The sequence below is a fragment of the Dreissena polymorpha genome, chromosome 4 (genome assembly GCF_020536995.1).
Source record: "Dreissena polymorpha isolate Duluth1 chromosome 4, UMN_Dpol_1.0, whole genome shotgun sequence".
Classification (NCBI taxonomy): Eukaryota; Metazoa; Mollusca; class Bivalvia; order Myida; family Dreissenidae; genus Dreissena; species Dreissena polymorpha.
In genome coordinates this window covers 136,314,897-136,338,688 of record NC_068358.1, presented here as the reverse complement: position 1 = coordinate 136,338,688, position 23,792 = coordinate 136,314,897, and the positions used below count along the sequence as shown (strand labels likewise).

The 23,792-nt window shown below is 38.0% G+C and overlaps 1 protein-coding gene and 2 long non-coding RNA genes across 15 annotated transcripts in view; all 3 read left to right on the top strand.

Annotated features, from left to right (window-relative positions):
- LOC127876766 (uncharacterized) overlaps window positions 1-23,792 on the top strand; it is a 332,105-nt gene that overhangs the window by 189,505 nt on the left and 118,808 nt on the right. The gene's annotated exons all lie outside the window — the stretch shown is intronic.
- Window positions 308-2,670, top strand: LOC127876801 (uncharacterized). Its single transcript, XR_008048089.1, has 2 exons — window positions 308-1,869; window positions 2,480-2,670. It is a non-coding gene; the product is annotated as an uncharacterized LOC127876801 (long non-coding RNA).
- Window positions 14,896-22,187, top strand: LOC127876788 (uncharacterized). Of its 13 annotated transcripts, none has more exons than XR_008048072.1 (5): window positions 15,000-15,023; window positions 15,815-15,939; window positions 16,824-17,133; window positions 17,252-17,430; window positions 17,729-22,187. It is a non-coding gene; the product is annotated as an uncharacterized LOC127876788 (long non-coding RNA). The 13 variants fall into 13 exon arrangements; XR_008048068.1 differs by having other exon boundaries at window positions 15,815-15,960; XR_008048069.1 differs by having other exon boundaries at window positions 15,014-15,037; window positions 15,815-15,960.

Here is a 23,792-nt window from a genome sequence, read left to right as displayed (position 1 = left end):
TCGAACCTGCCGACATCGCATACTTTTTGCGACGCGTTTTATTTCTTTTCTAACGTAATTTTATTTAATATAGCATATAAGCTATGTTTATTGATAAATATGTTGAAAATTGTATGCACATCCTTCAATTTTTAAGATTAAAACAACGTTATGGCTAAATTGGGTAATTTACTGGTGAAGATACGAATGATGCACGGTGCATTTTTATATTTTTTTTCAAAAAGTAAACGGTAAATCTGTCTATTTCTTGGTGTTTTTTGCTGTATATAGTGTTTCTATAAAAACTAAGTTTAAAATATAACTTAAATGATACTATTTTGAATTTCATGACACTTTGTTTTTAACCGACCCAATTTTTACTTGGCTGAAATCACTTACATTTCATGGCGCTATTCCATAGATAAAAAATTGTAAAAAATAAATGTCTGTAAAAGAATACTTATTTCATCTTGTTTAATCTTTAAACACCTTTACTGCATCTGTACACACCAACTGCATGCCCATATTTGGAAATTTGAATAAATTATGGAACTTTTATATACCCCAGGAGTGAAAATAAACTGGACAAAAGCCGAGCGTGAGGGTGGTTTTGAAAAAATCGGTATATTTTTTTTAAAAAGCATGGAAAGCCTACCTACAAATTTGCATGTAGTTCAGTGAAATGATGCTGATTAGGAAAATAATTAATTAAATTATATTTGGATATGTGCCCATTAGGGGTGCGCTACCTTAAGATTGAAATAATCGTACAATTATCATCAATTAAATAACTAAGATAATTAATTATTCGATAGTCGCTACTGAACATATTTGATAACTTGCCACATACTTTTGTGCTATCATATTCATAGTGTCCTTGTTCGATACTGTAATCTATATGCACATGCATATAATATTGTTTCGCGAATATATAAACACGCGAGCAAATGCCTAACTTGTCAGTAAAGAAATAATTTCTTTGTCAGTAAAGAAATAATCTGCTGGCCCCACGGGACAAGTCTTTATCATTTAAAAAAGCAAACAAATCGTTACAAAAATTTAATTATTTGGCTAGATGTACTTTCAAAATAATGTTGACACTAAACCGATAACGCGCAAAGTATGCAAGTTTTTACACAATATAAAGAGATAAATTTCATAGTTCTATTCGAACACTTTTGCAGTTGACCCATAAGTTTAAATTTAAAGGGATCTTTTCACGCTTTGGTAAATTGACAAAATTGAAAAAAGTTGTTTCAGATTCGCAAATTTTCGTTTTAGTTATGATATTTGTGAGGAAACAGTAATACTGAACATTTACCATGGTCTAATATAGCCATTATATGCATCTTTTGACGATTTGAAAACCTAAAAATTATAAAGCGTTGCAACGCGAAACGATTGAATAATTTGGAGAGTTCTGTTTTTGTCGTTAAATTTTGTGAAACTACGAAGATTGCTTATATAAGGTATAAAATACGTCAAGTATGTGTACTCGGCGGAATAGCTCAGTAGGCTAAAGCGTTTTTACTTCAGGACTCTGGCAGGACTCCAGGGGTCACTGGTTCGAAACCTGCTCCGGTCAATGTTCTTTTCCTTTTTTAAATTTTATTCTTGATTTTTTACTGAAGCTTTTACGATCCAATGTTTACATTTATCAATATAAAGCATTTAATGAATAAGTTAAAAAGTGCCAAAATCTGTGAAAAGGCCCCTTTAAAACTTCCGCTTGCTGTTTATTAACGTATTGTAGATTTATCTATACATTGTAGTTACAGTTTACATTCCCAAGTTCCAGTCAGTGATTGTTTTTTAAGTTTCATCTCCAGAAGATTGAATCGTTTTGCGAGAACAAGGGCATCCCCAAGTGGAAGATCCGCCAACATACTGGTGAGCGCACGGAAATAGGGTTGAAATGGAGAATCGCTATATGACAATGGGGACAATGGGGATTTAATGCAAATGCATAGTGTGTCTTCCCGTTTGTAGTGCGCACAGGCTAATCAAGTACGCTATTTTCCACGCCTATGTAAGGCAGTATATTCTTAGCAAAAAAAAGGAGGCGAAAAGAGTCGTCTCTGATTTGCCTTCTCGGCGTGCACAGGCTAACTGGGATGACACTATATGTATATGCATACAGCCATGTTTTTCCATGACGAGGCTCAAATTATTGAAATCTTATTTTTCTATGTGTCAATATTTATTTTCCCCAATTAAGTTCGGTTAATACCACCAACTCATTTGCTAAACCAAAGTATTACATTAAGTACTATTTGCTTACGTATTTCGCTGGTGTGCCCGCGTTAATTATTCCTGTTTGAGTAGTAGTAGTAATAGTAGTAGAAGTACATGTAGCAGATTCGTATAACTTTTAACGTCATTTGAAACGTGTAAAGACGACAATATACTCAGCAAATATCTTTCTTGGTAAAAAGGACATTCTTTCTTATTTAAAGATAACACTATTGTCACAAGCAACGATGGTTTTGGTTCTTTTTAGCTCTTGGCAGGAAACAGTCGACAATCACCACAATGGCGTCTCTGGCACTATGTGGCATGCTTCCGGTAATCATAATGGACCCGGCCGACAAAAAATATTCAACCGCAGTTTCGAACAGAATGCGAACGCGCATGCAAAAGATGACGCACCAAAGTCCAATAACGTCACGATTAACGCTCTCGTTTCGGCCACCACCGGCTTAAAAGGATCAATAAAATCCTTCAGTTCCAGTAATTAATATTGTCATTTTTGAGGAAAGCATCAACTCCAATGATGATGACTCAGCAGATTTCCATGAATCTGTAACCGGAAGTCGCTCGAATGTGAACAGTAGTACGTTCTACAAGACGCCGCGACACTGCATCCAATCGGATCCGGATCACGAGTTCCGAAAGAAAGTTTGCTGCTCAAAGGCGTATCGGTTGAGCACATGGAAATTCAAGCCCTTTTGACACAAATCCGTTAAAAATTGACAATGTGTAAACGATTATATCGGTGGATTATTCGAATCAGTGCTCAGTGATGTAACAACGTGGTATCACGAGTCGTGCTGAAAACGTGACAAATCTACGGCTATACTGGTCTATGTTTACATTAACGTCACGACAAAATTACAATACGATACAGATTAGGAGAATGATACACTCTCTGCCCCTACGTAGATAAGTATATAATTGTTAATGTTCTTTGGCATGTTCACAAGGTTCTTCGATTTTAGAACATATAAATGACACACCTGTATTTTAGCCTGGCTTAGCGAAAACGTGATTTAATGCATGTGCGTAGAATGTCGTCCCATACAAGCCGCTTTAATTCGAACTGGCTAATCAGGAACGACGCTTTTCGCTTTTATGGAATTTTAAACGGAGTCTCATCTTAAAGAAAACACAGTTGAGTCTAGGCGGAAGATGTCGTTCATGATTAGCCTGGGCGGACTGCACAGGCTAATCTGAATCGGCACTTTATACTTATGCATTGAGCCATGTTTTCCCAGAGCGCGCTTCATTTGTTTATTCTTTATAATTCGGTTCTGGTCGTGAGATATTTTATTAGACAGTCGCCTGCTACTGAAAACAAATTTTCTTCGGTTGTCCGGTGGACACACATTGAACTAATATATGCATAAGTCGCCTTTCTAACTGGTCAAAACATTAAAGTCAGTGGCAAACAAAAATATTGGTGTAATATATAATATGTTATATGTTACACCATAGACGGCCAATTATGTCACATTAAAACATATCTGTGTATTACCAATATAAAGAAAACAACTGGCATTTTGTAAATTCAGATTTTAGTTTAGTAAATTTACCACTCCAACATGACGAAAAGCACATCTAAATAACTAAAAATAGTTCATTTGTAAAGATAGCACAACAATCCGTTACTAGCGGGCATATTACGGAGCTCGAAACGAAAATAAAATACTGTACGTCATTGAGAGCGGTATTGTAACAACTATTTTGTTATCATTATTCGTAAAGCATCTTTCAAAACGATACCTGATGACGCCTATGGCATTAAGCGGGCAAGTATACTGCATTCGAACACAGTGTAAAGTCTAGTTCATGTGGATTCGAATCCCATTGCTTTCCAACGCAAAGGCAATATATATTTTTTGTTTTACAAACACAGTAGTTGAAATTGAAATAACGACAGTTTCTCTTTTTGAAATTAATGATCGAAGTAAATAAATTTGAAACATCTAGGAATTTGGGCAATACATTTTAAACGGGTTATGTAAATAATAGTTGTCTTTGGAATAAGTTCTCACGTCTCGTCATGAACTAACCTAGGCTATTTCCGTTACAGTCGGAAAACGGAATCAGGAAGCACAGCAAAATCGCGTAATGCTTAAGCGAAGAAAAAAAAACATATAATGCGAAAATATTCGCAACAAACTAATACTTTAATTAGTACATGTATACTATTTCTGGAGGTATGTATATACATGAACTTTAACATTTGTCGAAGTGTTTATGATGCTTAATCATGTCTGGATAGATACGCGGCGGGCTTTTACCCGTATAATTGATCATAACAGGATTGCAGGATTACACACGTTAATTATTCTTGGGTTGTCTTTTGCTACTCTCCATAGAGGGGAGTAATTATTGGAGTCTATTACATGCACAGTTACTCCCCATTGATCGTTGCCTTTGATGCGACTCTGTATTTCGTTCGTAATGTTCATTACGACTTTTCGCTCAACTATTTTTTTCCATTCTCGCTTTGTTGGGAAATTTCCATCCTGGACGTATGATCGTAAGACGTTCATTAAGTCGTACTTTTGTAGTATCCTGTATGCATCAGGGATATACCCGATGCATTGGCCTTCTAGTTCAATGTGACGTATAAGTCTATTATTGAAGATATCTTTCGCTAGGTATTTAGGATTAAATCTGCATATTTGGCCGAAGAATGTTAGTTTTCTGATTTCCAGTTCATTCACTATCGGGACGGTATTAAGGGTTGACAGGCAATAATCTGTTGAGATGCTTCTGTCATACCCTTGCATGTGTTTCAGGCAAAAGTTATGTGCAATAGAAAGTTGAACAAGATCACTTTGTGAGTTGTTGTTCCATAGCTCACAGCCATATAGGGCCTTTGTGATAACGGATGAGTTGAATATCGTTAAGAGAGTTGGTGGACTCAGTCTTTCAGGCGCTACCCCTTTTGAGCACAAGCTCATGTATGTTCCTCGCAGTCGCACGCATGCATCATGAATCGCATTATTAGTGGTCAGAAGAGAGTTGCATTCAATACCAAGATGGGTATACTTGTCGCTAGCGGGCAGACGATCATGTCCTAGATAGAAGGTTGAAGTCTCTTCTGTCTTCTTATTATAGACTAGTACTGAGCACTTCGATGCGTTATAAAGAAACCTCCACCTGTTTGCATATTCATAGCAAATCTTAAGCATCCTCTCCAGTCCATTTTTAGAGTATGATATTAGCACCATATCATCGGCCACAGTAGGCGAAGCCATATTTATGTCATAAATGCACAGGCCATCACCACTCTCTTCAAGTTTCTCTATCAGGCCATTTATGTATATAAGGTACAGCAGCGGCGAACTTTTGCCTCCCTGACGGGTTCCTTGCCCGATCGGTAGTGGTTCCGAGATCAATCCTCGATGGCGAACGCGGCTTGTTGAGTTTCGATACATTTCACGAAGTGCGAGAAGGGTGTTAGTATCAATGACTGGATCAGGATCATAAACACCGGAAATTGATAAGAGTTTATGAAATAGTCCATCGTGCCATACCCTGTCAAAGGCCTGACGAGCGTCCAGGAAACATAGATATACACTTGATCCAAGCTCTTTTGCATAGTATAGACATTCGCGGAGACTAAAGCTAGTCATTATGCACCCAAGCCCGTCCTGAAATCCACCTTGTAACTTTCTGATAGAAGCGAGTATACCGTCCTTGCACCGGCTTAATAAAATCGATTCATAAAGCTTTAGCAGCGTTGATGATAGTGTAATTGCTCGGTAATTATTAGGCTGGTCTCGCCGCTTTCGCCCGCCTTTAAATAGTGTAATAATCTCACCTTCCTTCATTTTGTCAGGTACATTACCGCTGCGCAGCATAACTGTATATAAGCGTGATAGGGGTTCAGCGATAATGTTCTTGCCATACAGCATGTGCTCATGATAGATTTCATCGGGACCACAGGCCTTTCCTTTAGATAGCTGATTTATACTAGACTCAACCATTTCAGGTGAAACAAAAACATCTTGAGACGGTGACAGGTTAGTCAATGCCTGCTCCACTCCCTGTCTAACAACATACTCCCAGTGTGAATCAAAGTCCGGGGAGCTTGAAGGGGTGTACAGGTCTTTAAAGTATTTCGCCCACTGCTCCGTTATTTCCTCCCGGCTTCTATACATCTTCCCATCGAAGTTGATGCCACCTCCTATGTCGGCACCGGATCCCCGTTTTCTTAAGTTTACTGTCCGCCAGAAACTCACACTGTCATGTACAGAGTCATATTCGAGTTTATGGTCAAGTTCTGTCATAAATTGTTCACCGCACCGCCGCATGGCCCTCCGGAAATGTGCTTTAGCCGCTTTATAATCACGATATTCCATGTGCTGCGCGCCCCGTGGCCTACCAGCGCTGCACCACACGGCACGTAACGAGCTCATAAGTGCATGTAGTTCCGCGAGCTCATTTGTCCAGAACGGTTTCAAATGACGCCTTTTACGTTTCGTGGGGAAACATGTATTGGCACAATCACGCATACTGCTACACAACACCGAATACAATTCATTTGCATCTCTAGCACTATTTGTATCAACTTTAGATAATTTTTCACACAGAGTGTCACAATATTGCAAAACATGATCACTGTTAGTAGCTTTCCAGTTAATGCATCTTTTTAAATCACTGATATTGTCATCAACATGAACCTCAAAATTAAAGCAACATAAAATTGGTCTATGTCTAGAAACATTTAGACAAACATCATCAGCAATTTCACAATGTGTCACAAAATACAATAATTCAGTTGGTACAAAAACAAAGTCAATCAATGAGGAATATCTATCATCATAGGAAACATATGAATTAGATGGACCAATACATGATTCATGAGTATTAACGGCATACAAATTACAGTCGTAAGCAAATCGACTTAATAACCTGTTTCTAAAGCTATGTTTAGGAGATATAAAGTCTGCATTGAAATCTCCTAGAAATATTGTTTCACCTTGCTCACAATACGTATTATAAAGGTCATAAAGGTTGTTTAAACATTCACAATATATCTGATTAGAATGATTAACACATGGTAAATAAACTTGAAATATGTAAATGTATTTCCTCGGAGCAATTTGCATTTGTATTCCTGCAACGTAATCACTGTCAATGGTAAGTGGTGTAATCAAGTTGTTGAACTTGTTTTTCCAAATGATAGCCACGCCCCCTTTACCTGTTGCGCGTGAAGACTTTGTATATTCGGTATTACTACAGATAGTAAAATGGTTATAATCAGTTAAAATCGTGTCCATAAAATGAACATTGCACGGCAGTAGCCAGTGTTCTGAAATACCGCAAATGTCGATGTTGCCATCACTTAGTACATTTGATAGGTATGCGGCACTCGACATAATCCCAGTTATGTTCCAAGTCACTATGTTCAACCCTATAAGAGCCATGATAGAATGATTAATCAATTTCACTAGCAAGTCCTTCATATCGATTATGGTAGTATAGTTCACGACGTGTCCAGTCGTCGCGTTCTTTATCGGTCTGTTGTTGCATTACTTTCTTGAATCGTGGCGGAACACTAGATCGTTGCTGTTGGTTTGGGTATCCAGTTGTCCATGCACCACGCTTTGTTGACCTCTTGTCGTCAGATCGACCAGCCGGTTCCCCTACCCGATCACGGTTGTGCTGTATACGCGACTCACGGGGTTTCCATGGGAAACAAGTGACGTATTCGGGCCAAAATTCACCAGACAGCACGATGCCGGTGTCGCCGTTTGCCACTAGAGTCAGTTTCACAAGCACCTGCCTCCGATTTCGTCGTAACGGAAACACACGCACTGATTTCACAGAAAGTCCGTGACTTTCCACTTCCTCTCTAAGCAACCTAGTATTTAGTCTCGAACTAAGTCCAAGTAAGCAAAATCGCTCGACACGGCGACTCTGTACTAGATGAAACTCTTCGTTGCACCAAGCGTCCCCATCGACCGACTTACACTGTCTCGATGAAATCCGGGTTGGAATATACGACGGGGTCAGGGAGGGAATGGGCGGAGAGTGTTCTTCTGACATTGCCGGAATTTCGAAAGCCTTACTCTGTCCATCCGGACGCCGCTCTACCGGGGGCGCGGCGCTGGTAAGCAGAGGGGGAAAGCGCCCGTCGATATCCGGTCGCTTCTCCAGCGATGGCGCGGCACGGGTCTGCGGCGGACCGAAGTGTCCGCGGTTATCCGGACACCTCTCTAATGGAGGTGAAGTACGTCTCTGTGGAGGGGGATGATGTCCGTCTGCATCCGCATGCATCTGTAGCGGGGGCTCGGCACCGGTTGACAGAGGGGTGGAGCGTCTGTCGACGTCAGGTCGCCTCTCAAGCGGAGTCGCAGCACATGTCTGTAAGGGGGTACCACCACATACACTCGAAGGCGATAATGAATATGAAGTCATAGCTGCCTTACTATTCATAGTGGGTGACACATCTACATTTGATATCCGTTTTGCCATGTATGGAGCATCATATCTCAGTGGATATGGGCCGCAGTACCCAAGTCTTTGGGGCGTGGTATTAGTCTTGTTCTCAAGATATACTTCAACAAATCTAATTCTGTCTTCCAATTCTGTGACCCTCGACATGGCTTGGCGTGAGATGTTACCCGTACCTTGTACTGCAGATGAAGTAACGTTATGTACCGTCCTTGTACATTCCACAATATCACTTTTTATACCTAGATGTGTCGACTTTATCTGATTTATTTGTTGAGTTCTCATCATCTCACTAGCATGAACAGATTGCTTCAGTAACAGTACACTGGCCTGTATAGAAGCGATAGTGTCCTTTAATATTGAAAGTTCCGTCGCACACTGACATTTTTCAGGAGTAACAATATCCTTGACAACGCTTTGTTGCCGTCGCCGTGTTTTTCCGGTGCTTAACATCTCCCGTAATAGACTAAAGTCCCCACCCTCTGTTACGGCTATAATGTTAAAAATGTCTTTCGCAAGGCGTGTGGCCACCGGCTCTCCCGATCTAGTAAACACACGACGTTTGAGTTCAATGTCATAATCAAAAGGGAAATCGTCATTTACTTGTTTTAAATGTTCGAAATACTCACAGCGCAATTGGTCTAACCTCGTTTCATCCGATGCATATTCTCTTAGAATCATTTGAACACACTTGTCTTTTGGGTGCTCCCGGTATATCTTCACCAATTTCATATACTCGATAACTGACCGGAAGTCTGTGTCATCCATTAAACGCTCTTCGCCATCATTTTGGTCACTGTTTCCGTCACATGACCGGTCACATGACATGTATGGATCATCATCCCAACCACGTGATGTTTCTGTGGGAATATTGACTGCATTTAATTCCGTCACAGGTAGCTGCGCTGGAGTAAGTAGGTCAAGAGACTCCGTGCGAGCCCTGACGTCATCATTATCGCTCACTATCCCAGGTTGGTCATCTGAAGCACCATATCACCAGAGCGCAGCTATAATACAATGTAGAGTGAAACGAAATGAGTTAGTTATAAGCATACGCATACATGCATACGTTAATCAAACCATTCCGCAAAATACTAAAATCGTACATTACTATCACAGTGCCGAAAATCATCATCATCAGCAGCAGTATTATCTTCATTATTAACAACACATATAACAAAAAACAACAGATACGTGCACGGACGGTTCGGAAAATGCATAACTAATACTAGTATGTGAAATTATTATTATACACTGAAAACGCTAACGGTTTACGACGTTGAAATTAATTCTTAAACGGGGAAAATTTTCAACAGGGCGGAAAATGTAATTTACGGTTACGATCCCCTGGGAACAACACAATGTGCAAATATTTTTTTCAAATTTGTTGTATCCGGACTACTTCATTTGTTAAAACACTATGCGTTTGTGTGCACCGGTAATCGAAATACACATTTGTTATAATTACAACATCTATATTGTTTTCATAACTATTAGTGTATGTATACAAATGTATTTATCTGTATGAATGCAATGACGTTCTCAATAGAATCTTCTAAAATTTATGTTGTTTTTTTATTTTTATTAAACGTTTTAGTGAAATCACGATTATAAACTTAAAATGTCTAAATGATACGAACTATTTCAATATCTGATTCTCGCTAATGAAAAACGATGCTATATGCAAATGCGAAAAGTACGAAGTGTCGTCCCAGATAAGCCTGTGCAGTCCGCACTGTTAAATCAGGGACAGCACTTGCCACCGGAACTGGATTTTTGCAAAGGAGATATTTCCTTTAAACGAATCATGTCATAAAACTCGTCCCTGGGCCGACATTTTGCGCACTTGCATTAAGTTCCGTTTTCACAGGGCGCGGTTAATTTGTGTTTTTTTTATTATTGCATATATTCGAAAATTATTCAGTGGTAGGAGAAACACGCGAAGAGCGAAAACACCAGATAAGTTTGAAATTTCCATAAAATATATTGGTGTTAATCGGTCAATATACAACTGAATATTATGCAAAGAAATTCACTCACGGGGCTAATAAGAACTGTTTAATTGTCACGCATGCTTGCAAAAATTGATGCCTCCTTTAATGACAATAATAATGACAATGACTGGTACTTATAAAAACAATTCATGCAATAAACGACATAGACATAAAGCAAAACTTTATCACTTACATAAAACGGTTTATTATCAAATTGTATTATACATATTGTAAGGAACGTTTTTCGGAAAAGCTGAGCAATTAAATTTTTATTTTAAACGCAAATTCGAAAGTTGTGAAAGCAACAGTAGGTATTTACGAAAACGCAATATGTTAAACCATACAATTTTATTCACATCTCCGCTGTTTTTAATGGGACATTTTAACGTTTTGGTTAATTGACACAATTTTTAAAAAATGTTTCAGATTCGCAAATGTTCGCGGTAGTTATGATATTTGCGTGAAAACAGTAATACATTTTACATTTACCATGCTCTCAAATATCCATTATATGCATCTTTTGACGATTTAAAAATCTGAAAACTATAAAGCGTTGCAACGCAAATTGATTGACTAATTTGAAGAGTTTTGTCGTAAAATTTTTTGACAATACGAGGATTGCTTATATAAAGCATAAATTACATCACTGAATGTATGAGCACGGATTGCCGAGTGGTCTAAGCGTTAGTCTTTTACTCCAGCAGTCAGTTGTTCGAGCCTAGTTGACGGTTACTTTTCTTCTTTCTTTAATTTCATTATTTTTTTAATGGACGTTTTTAGATCTAATGTTTAGATTTATCAATATAAAACATTTAACTACAAACTTCTGCCAAAATCTGTGAAAACATCCCTTCAATAGTGTGCCCCAAAAATAAACAACTGATTGCTACATAAATAAAGGGAATCATATTGGCTATGTCACGTCTTCATGTGCCTTAATACTCTTTCTCTTACAAAACATAGTATCAAATAGGTTTTAAGTAATATTTGTTATAACGCTGTAAGGGTCTTAAGTGTGTACATGATATTGACCTTAGTTAGTGTCCCTCGACCTATGATCACTGCGACGACAAGGGAGAATACTGCGAATATACCAGATGTTGAAACCAAACACGAGTGATCTCCCTTGTATAACGTTGTAAGGGTCTTAAGTCAATCTCTTGCACGACGGTTACATTGTATGTGAGAGCAAGGGACGACAACTCTGCGTGGAGATTGGTCTTAAGTGTGTACATGATACTGACCTTAGTTAGTGTCCCTCGACCTATGATCACTGCGACGACAAGGGAGAATACTGCGAATATACCAGATGTTGAAACCAAACACGAGTGATCCCTTGATCAACTGATCGGAAAAGGGCATAGTTTAATTGTTTCTCTATTTTGGAACCCGATATTAACGTGTTACTTAGAAGCGAAGGACTTCAAGTATCATTGAACGGTAATGTCTCGAAATACTGTGAGACGCGTTCTGGGAAAACTGGGCATGATTCAAGTGGTTAAGGTGTCGTCCCAGATGAGCCCTGTCCATTTCTGCGCAGGACAAGCAGAGGAACTTTCCCAATGAGAATCCAATTTTGGCGGAAATTGTCGTTCACGATTAGCCTATACGGACTGCACAGGCCATCTGGGACGACAGTCTACGCACAAGCATTAAGCCAAAGTTTACCTAAACACGGCAGACTGTTATTGTTTACCCTTATCATTGTCTTTGCGGTTAAGCTTGTAGTACTTTTCTGAAACAATATTTAATTGTGTCGCTAGTATATTAATCATTCGGACCATCGTTTCGCCCTCGTGATTCAGAAAAAAAGTAAATTCTACTTCACTCTTGCTTAGGTCAAAATACATTAATCCGTTGTTCGACATAATAAGGCCCAAACAAATTAGAGCGACGGAGCGAAATGATTTTTTTTTATTCCATAACGATATAAACAGATGCAATACCAAAGCTATGTCTATATGCTTCAACATTTCTTCAAACGCATTCATAGCTTTAGGCCTTACTATTGCCGGTAGTTTTCTCTTGATGCAAGTTGACCCAGTTTGATTCAGCAGGCGATATATTGCATCTGTGTTACGGATAATAACGAAGATGTCCGTTCGCTACCCAATTCTGGAATCACCTTAATTGCATATTTAAGAGCATAGTACTAAATAAACCCATGAATACTTTACACAATACAATATGCAGCATACCACGACATAAACATTATTTTAAGTGTAGTATGCTTCACTATCTATGAAGCGTATATGAAAAGTGAAAGTCCGCACAGGATAATCAGGGACGACACTTTCCGCATAAACTTGATTTTCGGTTAGGAGGGACTTCCTTGAAACTAAAAATACCATAAAAGCGGAAAGTGTCGTCCCTGATTAGCCTTTGCGGACTGCACAGGCTAATCTGGGACGACACTTTACGCACATGCATTATGCCCAGTTTTCTCAGAACGCGACTCATAATAATATAGTTCTCGTTTATAACCTTTAAATAGATTGTGACGTCAAACTGATCGAAGAGTAATTGTTGGTTATTAAGGTTATCTTAACCAATGGTATTTCGTTTCGATGCGTGTGAGCTCACACGAGCCTCCTGCTATCAAACCACTCGGTCTGTCTGTCTTCGCATGATTTAATTCCTAGACACCGAAACTTCAACCCGTGGGTTATTACGGCAATATCCAACTCTTACCCGTCGATGAGTTCTTAAATAAGTACAAAATAATCAGTTGTCGTCTATTCCCATCCTTGATGTTAAAAGCATCTTGGATTCGTTTCGTCGAGCTTTTTCCCACCGAGTTCCCAGTGTTCCTCTGTAAAAGGCATTTCTGTTTGTAGACACAGTTCCTAATTTGACCTTTGTCGATCTTTCTCTTTTGTCAAACTCGTGGTCCCTGAAAGAATATCGCAATTTAAATGAAGATATTTGATTTCGCAAACGAATAAAGTCATATTTACGATTAAACTCAGAAATCAGAAGAACAATAAAAACTACTTTATTTGAACACATGTTTGTAGCCCTTCATTCTTGCACAATTGACATAGATCAATGCATCTGGTCGTGGAAGTCGTCTCGTTTGCATCCGTCATCTGGTACACATGATATCGCCCGGTTTTGTATACAAACTTCCTGGTAAATCATACAGACATAGCTATTTTATTACTCTTTAAATGATACTCAAACTTTACAGAAAACATGTAAAATAGTATAAGTCACAAATCAATTGGATTGCATATTATTTTATTAACAATAGTACATTTTTGTTGTTGCAGAATTTATATATGTCGTGCATTATGATAACAATCTTAACTTGTTATATCTAATTTAAATCTAAATTAGCATAAATTATATTGTTTAACATAATAATCCATCAGGACACATATGATGTGATCTCCCGAAGTATAATTTGTATCTACATGTACTAACAATAATGTGTGGTTTGACTATAATAACACACATTTCATGCGGTGAATATGCGACTTACAAGTGAAAAAACCCCACACACACGCAATAGTTTAACTTAGGTTTTTTAATTAAATTATTTAGAAACAGTAATTTCAAACTTAATTCCATTTTCGCAACTCATGTTCAACGTGTTATGAATTGATAACTGTGAATATAAACAAGCTTAACCTTATACTATTGCGTTGGTATCATCGTGCAATTGAGAATACATGTGATATTGCCGCTACCTGTTGAGAACAAAAGAACGTTTCCCGCTGTAGAAGCAAGAACTAGTTTTTGCAACAGACGTGTGATTGTTGTTGACTTCCTTTGGTAAGTATTACTGCTGTTGGTATGCAGACAGACAACACTGTCCATTCGACTTGATTTATGGAGCTAGGACGTTTAAACATTGTTGGCGCTCAAACTCAGTGCCCCAGATAATTATTTGGGAAATAGGGTTTTCACCCATTGATTTTAAAAAATAGGGTGATTTCAGTCTTGAAATAGGGTGAAATGAGTTATAAAAATTCGTACCTTAAAATCTTTGCTGCTTTCCCCGTTGAATAAAGGCCAATCTTCCAGGTCACTTCAACGTATCCATTCAGATTCAGATTACTTCTGTTGAAGCTGCACACTATTATTGATTCAATAAAACTTAAAACTGTTATAATTAACTGTCATAAACTGATTTTTCATAACATCTTTAGTTCTTGAAACTGTGCATAATATAAACATCAAACTTAAAAAATCAATAACACGAATGATTTGTCACTTAATGGCTCTTGCCATATGGACGATGGTCCACCGTCGCCCAACTAAAAATAGCATGTAAAACCAAGTATGCGCATGCTCAGTGGCGGGCGCAGTAAATGGTTAAAGTGAAAGTAGATGTCGCCGCCATTTTGAGTGGTTGGTAAACTGTGGTTTGTGTCCAAATAATTAGACGGTATCTTTTGTATATTGACCCCATACTTATGTTGTCATTGCATATATTTTTATTAATGGGTTTCGACCCGTAGCCTTGTGTTCGCACTACATCATGTTCGCCTTGGGTTCTGTTAACCCTTCGATTCAGTGAAAGTAATAAACGGAGAAAAAAAACATTTTTTTAAATTGTATTATTCATAACAGTAACACAATTGTATTGGTTTTGTGTTGTACATATTTGATATCTGATACGCAAACATATTCTTGAAGTGAAATATTTTGCCAACAATAGTTCTTCCCCATAGTAAATACTGGAAACCATACATTATCCTACCGCACCCCAAATTCGACGATGTTCTATTTATATTGATTAAATGGATGATTATTGTCTTTGAATCATTTCAAAGTAATACAGCCGAGTTTAAAATTATTATTTTCTGCTATTAAACATTTCATTATTTCTTTCATTATTTGCTAAATATTGCTTCATGTAACCGTTACATCGTCGAATTTCGGTCCATTACATTCGATTCTTTACACCCTTCGAATTTGGGTCACACTGGGATATTGCATACATGCATCTAGTCCAAATTTTTGACGCTCTTAAATATTAAGCTACTTTTTATATGGGTAAAGTATCTCGCGCGTCTTATAAATAAGACTAACATGCATCATGCAGAGATCTCCCTCTGGTTTAGTTCAAACCTGTATATTTTAGTTTGATTGCATAGGACTTATTTGAAAAAGCTGTAAATTTTGTTTCCGGTGCCTAGAACCAGTACTTAGTGTCTATAGGGAAGATCTAAAGAACGCTTTCACAGTGGGGATCGAACCCGTGACCTCCTGGTTGCTAGGCGGACACCATATCCTTTACGCCACAGCTACCTCAGGGTTTGGGGTAACGGTACAGTTTGTCAAGGTATTCCGAATCATTAGGCATTCTGAATCCACATTTTCATTTAAAAAGTCTTAACGTTTGGTATGCGATTTGAAAGGTTATTGTTGTTTCTAAAAATTTAATCCCCCAGCCTGTAAAGAATGAAGAATCATTGTTTTTGATGAAAATGTTGATTCAGAATGCCTAATGATACCTGTACCCTGAGGCGGGGGAAATAGGGCATCATTAAAAAAAAAATTTGGACTTTAAACCAAACATGAGAAACAATATAATATGTTTTTTTAATCACCGCCAAATTAAATACATAACAATTCTATTTAGTTTTAAACATTTTAAACTTGACAATTCTGGGTCTAGGGCAATTAATTTGCTTGAGTGTCGGGTGAATTTTTATCTGGGGAAAAATTAATACTTTTTTGTTGAGGGAATGGGGCCTTATTTTGGCCAAGTCTTGAATCGTTATAAGACGGTATATAATATTATATTTACCTGTCAATAATATCTGCAAGGGGGGTTAGACAGTATAGATTGATATATACATGTACATGGTCACTCTTAATGTCACTCAAATAGATAAAGTAATCAGTATTGCTATTTAATGGTATGTTTTTTTCATGAGAATAAACTTAAGGTTAATAGTGATTACTTTGTAAAATAAAACAAAGCATGTGCAAATATTGCAATAAAATATTCATTTTTAACACCATTAAAAAAAAGTTAACAATATCTATACACATTCCTTGGTATTTTACCCTAGCATAACAGCTTCAATCACATAATCATTATTTCAATCAATTAACTGGGTCCGTTATCTCATCATCTCTTAATGAATCATATATATTGATAGCCACCTGCTTCGTACACATTTCAAACTAATATTTCAGACACCAAACGCAAAGCCTATCCCAAGGCAATGCCCCATTTGCGTGGTAAAAGGCAACACGACTGTGTACCTCCGGGTAACAGACCACGTTCGCTGGGTGCAAGCGCTGACGGCAGACCCCATGAAGCCGTTGATGTCAGAGGCACGTGCTAAGACCGGTCGGAAAGTGAAGAAGACAAAGCCGAGGAATTACTACTCTTGCTGGCTGTGCGACCGGTCGGTGATTGACCGGCTGCGTCATCTAGAACAGGAGCACAAAATGGAGGCTGGGACATTCAATTTTGTTTACACAAGAGGGCCGTTTCCGGAAAGTAAGTGTTAAATTGTGTTCGTGTGGTTTTTGTATTTAATTTCTCATATTTCTATCAATGTCTAATACAAAACCATACCAAACGATTTGTAACTTTTACATTTAAACGTCATTTACAGGACGCGAAAACTTCAGGAAAGGTGACCAGCAGACTCGCCACTCATGATGACTCGGCATAGGAGGATGAGAAGGTGGAGGATGAGGAGGAGGAGGAAGAGGACTTTTCATTCCTAATGCCGAAATACTGCCTGAGCCTGGAACCCAATGCAAGGGTGATGCATGGTCGGAGAAGCTGCAAGTAACAATATGGATTGCTTATATAGTGTAAAGTTTTGAGTCCGTTTTCGGGGTAGAACCAGTACTTGGTGCATTAAGCCCTGTTTTCCCAGATTTTTTTTTAATTATATACATTTCAATTGATAGTCATTATTATTGTTACATGTATATATATTAAAAACCGTGAGGAAATATATAGTACATTAAAATTTAAGATAAATATTATTTATTTATAATACTTTGGAATTACTGGTTGTTAGTTAAATTATATGCGATTTCACCATCTAGCATAGAATATCATCCAATAATACTTGTTGCAGTTTCAATCGTTGACTCATATGTAGACTACATGTTCCTGCGGAGCAGGCCAGGTGGGTTGGCAAACGAGTCGAAAACACAAGAGGTCAACATGAAGATCAACCGGTTCCTGGCCCTGTCTGGCTACTTGGAAGGAGTGGTGTTGAGTGACATGCTGTTGTGGATGGGCCATATGGAGGTCCACGACAGTTCCTCAACACCACTCACCAGCTGAAGACGGTGCGGAATGCACTAACGGCAATCAAGAACTTCCTGAAGTGGTGCGAGGGAATGGTCTAGCGGACGCCCGCACATTGAACAATTTAAGCGTAAACTTAGGATTTGATTTATGTAAATTATTCATTCTTCTTGGACATCTACTTATTAATGTTTTGGCGTTGGCGTCTTTCTGTCTGTTCTTCCGTCCATCTTTCCGTCCGTCCAGCACTTTTGTGTCGAGAGCCATATCTTGAAAGTGCTTTGGCCGATTTCATTGAAACTTGGTATGAGTATATATATGGATAAGAGGACGATGCACGCCAAATGGCATTGTACACAGTCTGTTAATTACGGGGTTTTGGCCCTTTGTATCTTGAAAAAATGCTTTTTTTAGTGTCAAATATAACACTTTTGTGTCCAGAAGCATATTGGCGGGGGATATCAATTTAACAAATTTGCTTGTTTAGCTTTATTTTTTTTTCGGCCGATCTCCTTCTCACAGGCTTCCTGACCTCAACCTGCCTGGATAAGAGCCGTCGCGAGGTTGTTCGGAGGGTAGAGGAGAGTGCGGCCATCCTGACGGACGCAAACCTGGAGCGCCACTTCACTGAGAGTGAGCATGTAGTGAAAACGATCAAGGTGATCCAGGAGCCCCCAGCTGGCACACCTGAAAGATATTCGGGGAATAATCATTTAACTGATAGCGCTCTATAACGCCTCCTGAACTGGCAAGTATACAAACCTGAGGGTATGTAATATAAATAAGCCTAGTATTGATTCGAAAAGATAACCCTACATTACTTTTCAGACCAGAGTTGTTTTTCAGTAGCAATTGCATAGAATTGAATGAAACTTGAAGTTAATAGGCATTAAAATTGGGTTTATTTAAGTATACAACAAAGCTGTTCGCCTGTTAATTGACCGACTTGTCTTATGTATAATATTTTTACCAGATTGTTACCTTGAAGACAGATAAACTATAATGCAAAAGTTCATTTTGACATTCCAAATTGGGGAAAGGCCTTGAAGCCATTGTAAAATTAAACTGTTATGGCCCCTTAATTGATTGAAAATGTCAAATTTCTGTCTGCATATGTTGGTGTATGAATTTAGTGAAATTCAAATTAGATCAAATTTGTTATCATTTTTCAGTGGTTCTTGCATAAGAGTCATCAGGATGATTTAGTCATTTCAGAGATGTACCCTTTATAGCTCAACTTGAGTTATTGTTGCTGGTCTTTGTCTGTTTTGCGATGTGTGTCTATATGTCAACATTTTTACTTAAACAATATCTCCTACTAAACCTTTGGACAAAGCTTGATGAAACTGGCAGGAATATTCCTGGCATGAAGCTCCTTCAATGTTGCTCCAAGAATTGTTTTCCATGAAATCCTTGTTGCCCTGGCAACCAAAAGGAAAAACTTAAAAAATCTACTCTGAAACTGCAAGGCCTTGGGCTGAGATATTTAGCATGAAACATTGTGTGGTGGACCTTTACCTGTGGGCAAGTCGATTTTTTGTCGAGCCCACTTATGGAGAGCTCGACATATTTGTCACAGTTGGCGGTTTGGTGTATGTGGATCAGTCCGTCAGTATGAAAGTCCGGGTTAGGCTTGTCTGGAGCGTAAGTCTGTTATTGATTGGAGGAATTTCAAATAACTTACAATAAATGTTCACAATCATGACACGGCCGGTCACTGCTCAAGAAAACGTCAATATCTCAAAGGTCAAGGTCACACTTTGAGTTCAAATGTCAAAAATGGCCATAAATGACCTTGTCTGGGCCATTATTATGTCATTCATTGTCAGAATTAAATTCAATTTAAAATCATGTGTCACCATAATTTGACGGTGTTGCATGGGAAGGAATAATGTCGAAATCTCGAAGGTCAAGGTCACACTTTTAGTTCAAAAGTAAAAAATGGCCATAAATGAGCTTGTCCGGGCCATAACTGTGTCATTCATTGTAAGATTTTAAAATCATTAAGCACATTTGTTCACCATCACTCGACGGTGTGTCATAAGAATGAATTACGTCAAAATCTCCAAACTCAAGATTACACTTAAGAGTTCAAAGGTTAATTGGTGGGACTTGTACCATGATTGTTCAAACTATGTTCCTGGGGTCAAAATTGCCCCACTGGGGAGGGAAATGTAATTTCCTTATTAGTATATTAAAAAACCTCAAAAACAAAAATTTTCTCATAAATCACAAGGCCTAGAGCAAAGATATTTGGCATGAAAGTTCATCTTGTGGACCTTCACCAAGATTGTTCAAGTATCATTGGATCATATTTGCCCCACCCTCGGATCAAATTTGTTTTCCTTCTATAATATATATATAATGAACACTTAAAAATATTCTTCTCAAAAACTGCAGTGCGAACATACATATTTTGCATAAAACATCATCTGGTGAACTTCTATACAGATTTTTAAAATTATCAGCTGGGGGTACCAATGATAAATTCATTGAATTTACCTGCTAAGATTCATTTGCTTTGTGGAAATGCAATAACTTGCAATGTTTTTAAAGTGATTGAATGGTTCAACATTAACTTAAAATTAAAAAGAAAAAAACTATTTCATACATCATATTATACTTATAAAAAGCCATAATTGTAATGCTTTCATGGAAAAAAATGAATGTTTGCTTAATTTTCAAAAATATTAATAAATCTTTAATGTTGAGGATTCTTCATAAAGGTTTTACGTGTGCACAGAATGTTATGGTAATCTCCAAAGCATTCCCATTACAAAATACATCCGATGTCTATGGATAAGTTATTTTTATGCCCCCTTTCGAAGAAAAGGGGGTATATAGTTTTCGCACTGTCTGTCAGTCTGTCACACTTTTCGTGTCCGCTTTCTAATTCAAATAATTTTCATTCGATCTTTACCAAACTTGGTCAGAAGTTGTGTCTAGACAATATCTAGGTCAAGTTCGAATTTGGGTCATGCCGGGTCAAAAACTAGGTCACGGGGTCACTTAGTGCATTTCAAGGATTTAGCATGGTGTCTGCTCTCTAATTGAAGTAGTTTGCATCAACATTCATGCGCCTGTCAAGTATCGGGCATTCAGCGTGAGAGTCGCGCATTTACGCAGCAAAACACCCTCTCACACAGCCAAATCTTATGCTCTCCTTTTTTTATACGCCCGTTTTTAAAAACGGGACGTATTATAGTTTCACCCTTGGCGGACGGCGTCCACAACAGTGTCCGCTCTCTAATTTAAATAGTTTTCATCCGATCTTCACCAAACTTGGTCAGAAGTTGTGTCTAGACAATATCTATGTCAAGTTAAAATATGGGTCATGCCGGGCCAAAAACTAGGTCACGAGGTCACTTAGTGCATTTCAAGGATTTAGCATGGTGTCTGCTTTCTAATTGAAGTAGATTTCACCCGATCTTCACCAAATTTGGTCAGAAGTTGTGTCTAGATGATATGTAGGTCAAGTTGGAATATGGGTCATGCAGGGTCAAAAACGAGGTCACAAGGTCACATATTGCATTTCAAGTATTTAGCATGGTGTCCGCTCTCTTATTGAAGTAGTTTTCATATGATCTTCACCAAATTTAGTCAGATGTTATACTAAATGATATCTAGGTCAAGTTTAAATATGGGTCATGCCGGGTCAATAACTAGGTCTCGAGGTCACTTAGTGCATTTCAAGTGCCCCCTAATTAAAGAAATTTCGCGGCTATATATAAAACGAGTATTATAATGACAATAACGCCAGTAACTTTCTTGCTATTATGTCTGGAAATTGAGTGAAATTTCAAAAGTAATATAAAGTTGTACAAGTATTAAAGTTATAAAACGGCAAAAAAATACCTGCCTCGGCATGGACGTCGCCATCTTGATAATCACGTGATTTTCGTCTATGTTAACAAAGAAAAACAAATCACTTTTTGCTAATAAAAAGTTTTCGCGGCTGAATTATTTGATATTTTCCCCGTAATCAAAACAAACAATTAGCATGCAATTTAATCCATCCGTATGCAAGCTGAAAACAATAATTTATTTGTTTGTTTTCGCCAATTACGGATTTGGACGGTTCAATATAATAAACCCGTATGCCGCTTTATTCAAAGCTAACAAGTTCTTAACAATTAAGGTCGGTCCGGTCTACCAATTAAAAGATCGCGGTGCTTATCGTTAACGGTAACAAGTTCTCTGCCTGCCTAATTAGCTGCTAATTAAAGCAACTGTTACCGATTTTGTTTGTTTGGCATGTCGACATGATCTGCTCAAAATGCTAACTGTTGCAGATTGTATGTATGTATGAATGTATGTTTTGAACGTTTATGTAAGCATGTATATATTTTTTAATGTATGTCTGAATGTATGTATGTATGATTGTAACTGTGAATGTATGTATGCATGTAATGTGTGTATTTATGTATGTTATTTTGTATTTCACATGAATTAACTAAACAACATAAATAAATTGATTATTAATTCGACTTCACTTTACTTTTTTCTTCAAGTCAGCTAAATTATTGCCTTTGCTTTGCCTATTAATTTACTTTTTTATACGTTTAGTTACGTTTTTTTTTCCATGGGTCAATACTATCTTTATAATGTAAATTAATTCCGATGTAACTTTTCCTCCATAAGTACTGAGTTGCACGTCTATATATAGTTGCGACACATGGCCAGTATTAACATGCACGCGTTTCCTGTGTGGATCTCGACTATGTTTCGCGCTCTTATTAAAACACGACTTTTACATGGCATTCATGTATAGTGAGTGGTGAAGATGCGTACCAAGGGCCTTAAACAGTATTATCACATGCCTCTAGACAATTTGTGTTATTCAGTTTGATAAATGGCAATATACTTGTACTTAAATTAATTTGTTACCGGATAAAATGTGTACGTCGATAACGTAAAATTACCCGTAAGTATTGTTTTCACTACGTAACTAATAACTAATATGACACCGGGGGGGGGGGGGCAGTTCTCCGCCCCTACAGATTTGATGGGGGGGGGGGCAGATATCCGCCTACTAAATTCTGACAGGGGGGGGGGGCAGTTCTCCGCCCCTACCGATTTGCTGGGGGGGGGGGGCACCTCTCCGCCACCTTTAAAATAAGGGGGCAGTTCTCCGGATTCCAGAATAAACAAAAGGCTTCCCGAATCAAATCAAATCAAAATTTATTTATTGTCGGTATGAGGATAACAAAGGACATCGTTCCACGAACCCTGGGGAAGTTTAAAAACTCAAAATACAACACGACAACAAACAAACGCCCGAATTCAAATACAATCCGAACCTGGATTTTCCAAACAAGTTTAACAACGTCAGTTTTTAAATAGGTAACGTCGCGAAATCAAATTACAAATTCTAAACGAGCACTTTCAAACGATTAAATGTCACGCAACGCGGTTCTCTTAAACTGCAACGTAGTCTCTGGTCAACAACAGCTGTTTTATAGTATGTAAGCTTTGGTCAGTATAAAATACTGACGAGAATAAAATTCTCTGGACTCTCTAAAAACCCTTGTTAAACAAGTTCAAAACAGAAAGGGAGATCACCACCACTTACTATAGCCTATCCTCTCCCCTGATTCAAGATCAGTGTTCTGATTGGCCAAAATGATTTGGGCGACCGTGGACCAACAGGCCTCTGTGCTTTCTTGGTTCAAAAAGTTTGCGATCGATTGATATTTTGGCGCAACAATCGCGGACGTCTTTCGACCTCTCTTAGACATTTTTATTTCGCATCGTTGTAGAAACTGAAAGTACAGACGCTTTACAAATACATGTCCAAAGAGCGACAGATTAAATCAGATTGAAAACGCATGTGTGTCGTAAATAATTTGGTCAGATGCTGTAATTAACTATGAAATCTAGTCCGGAGA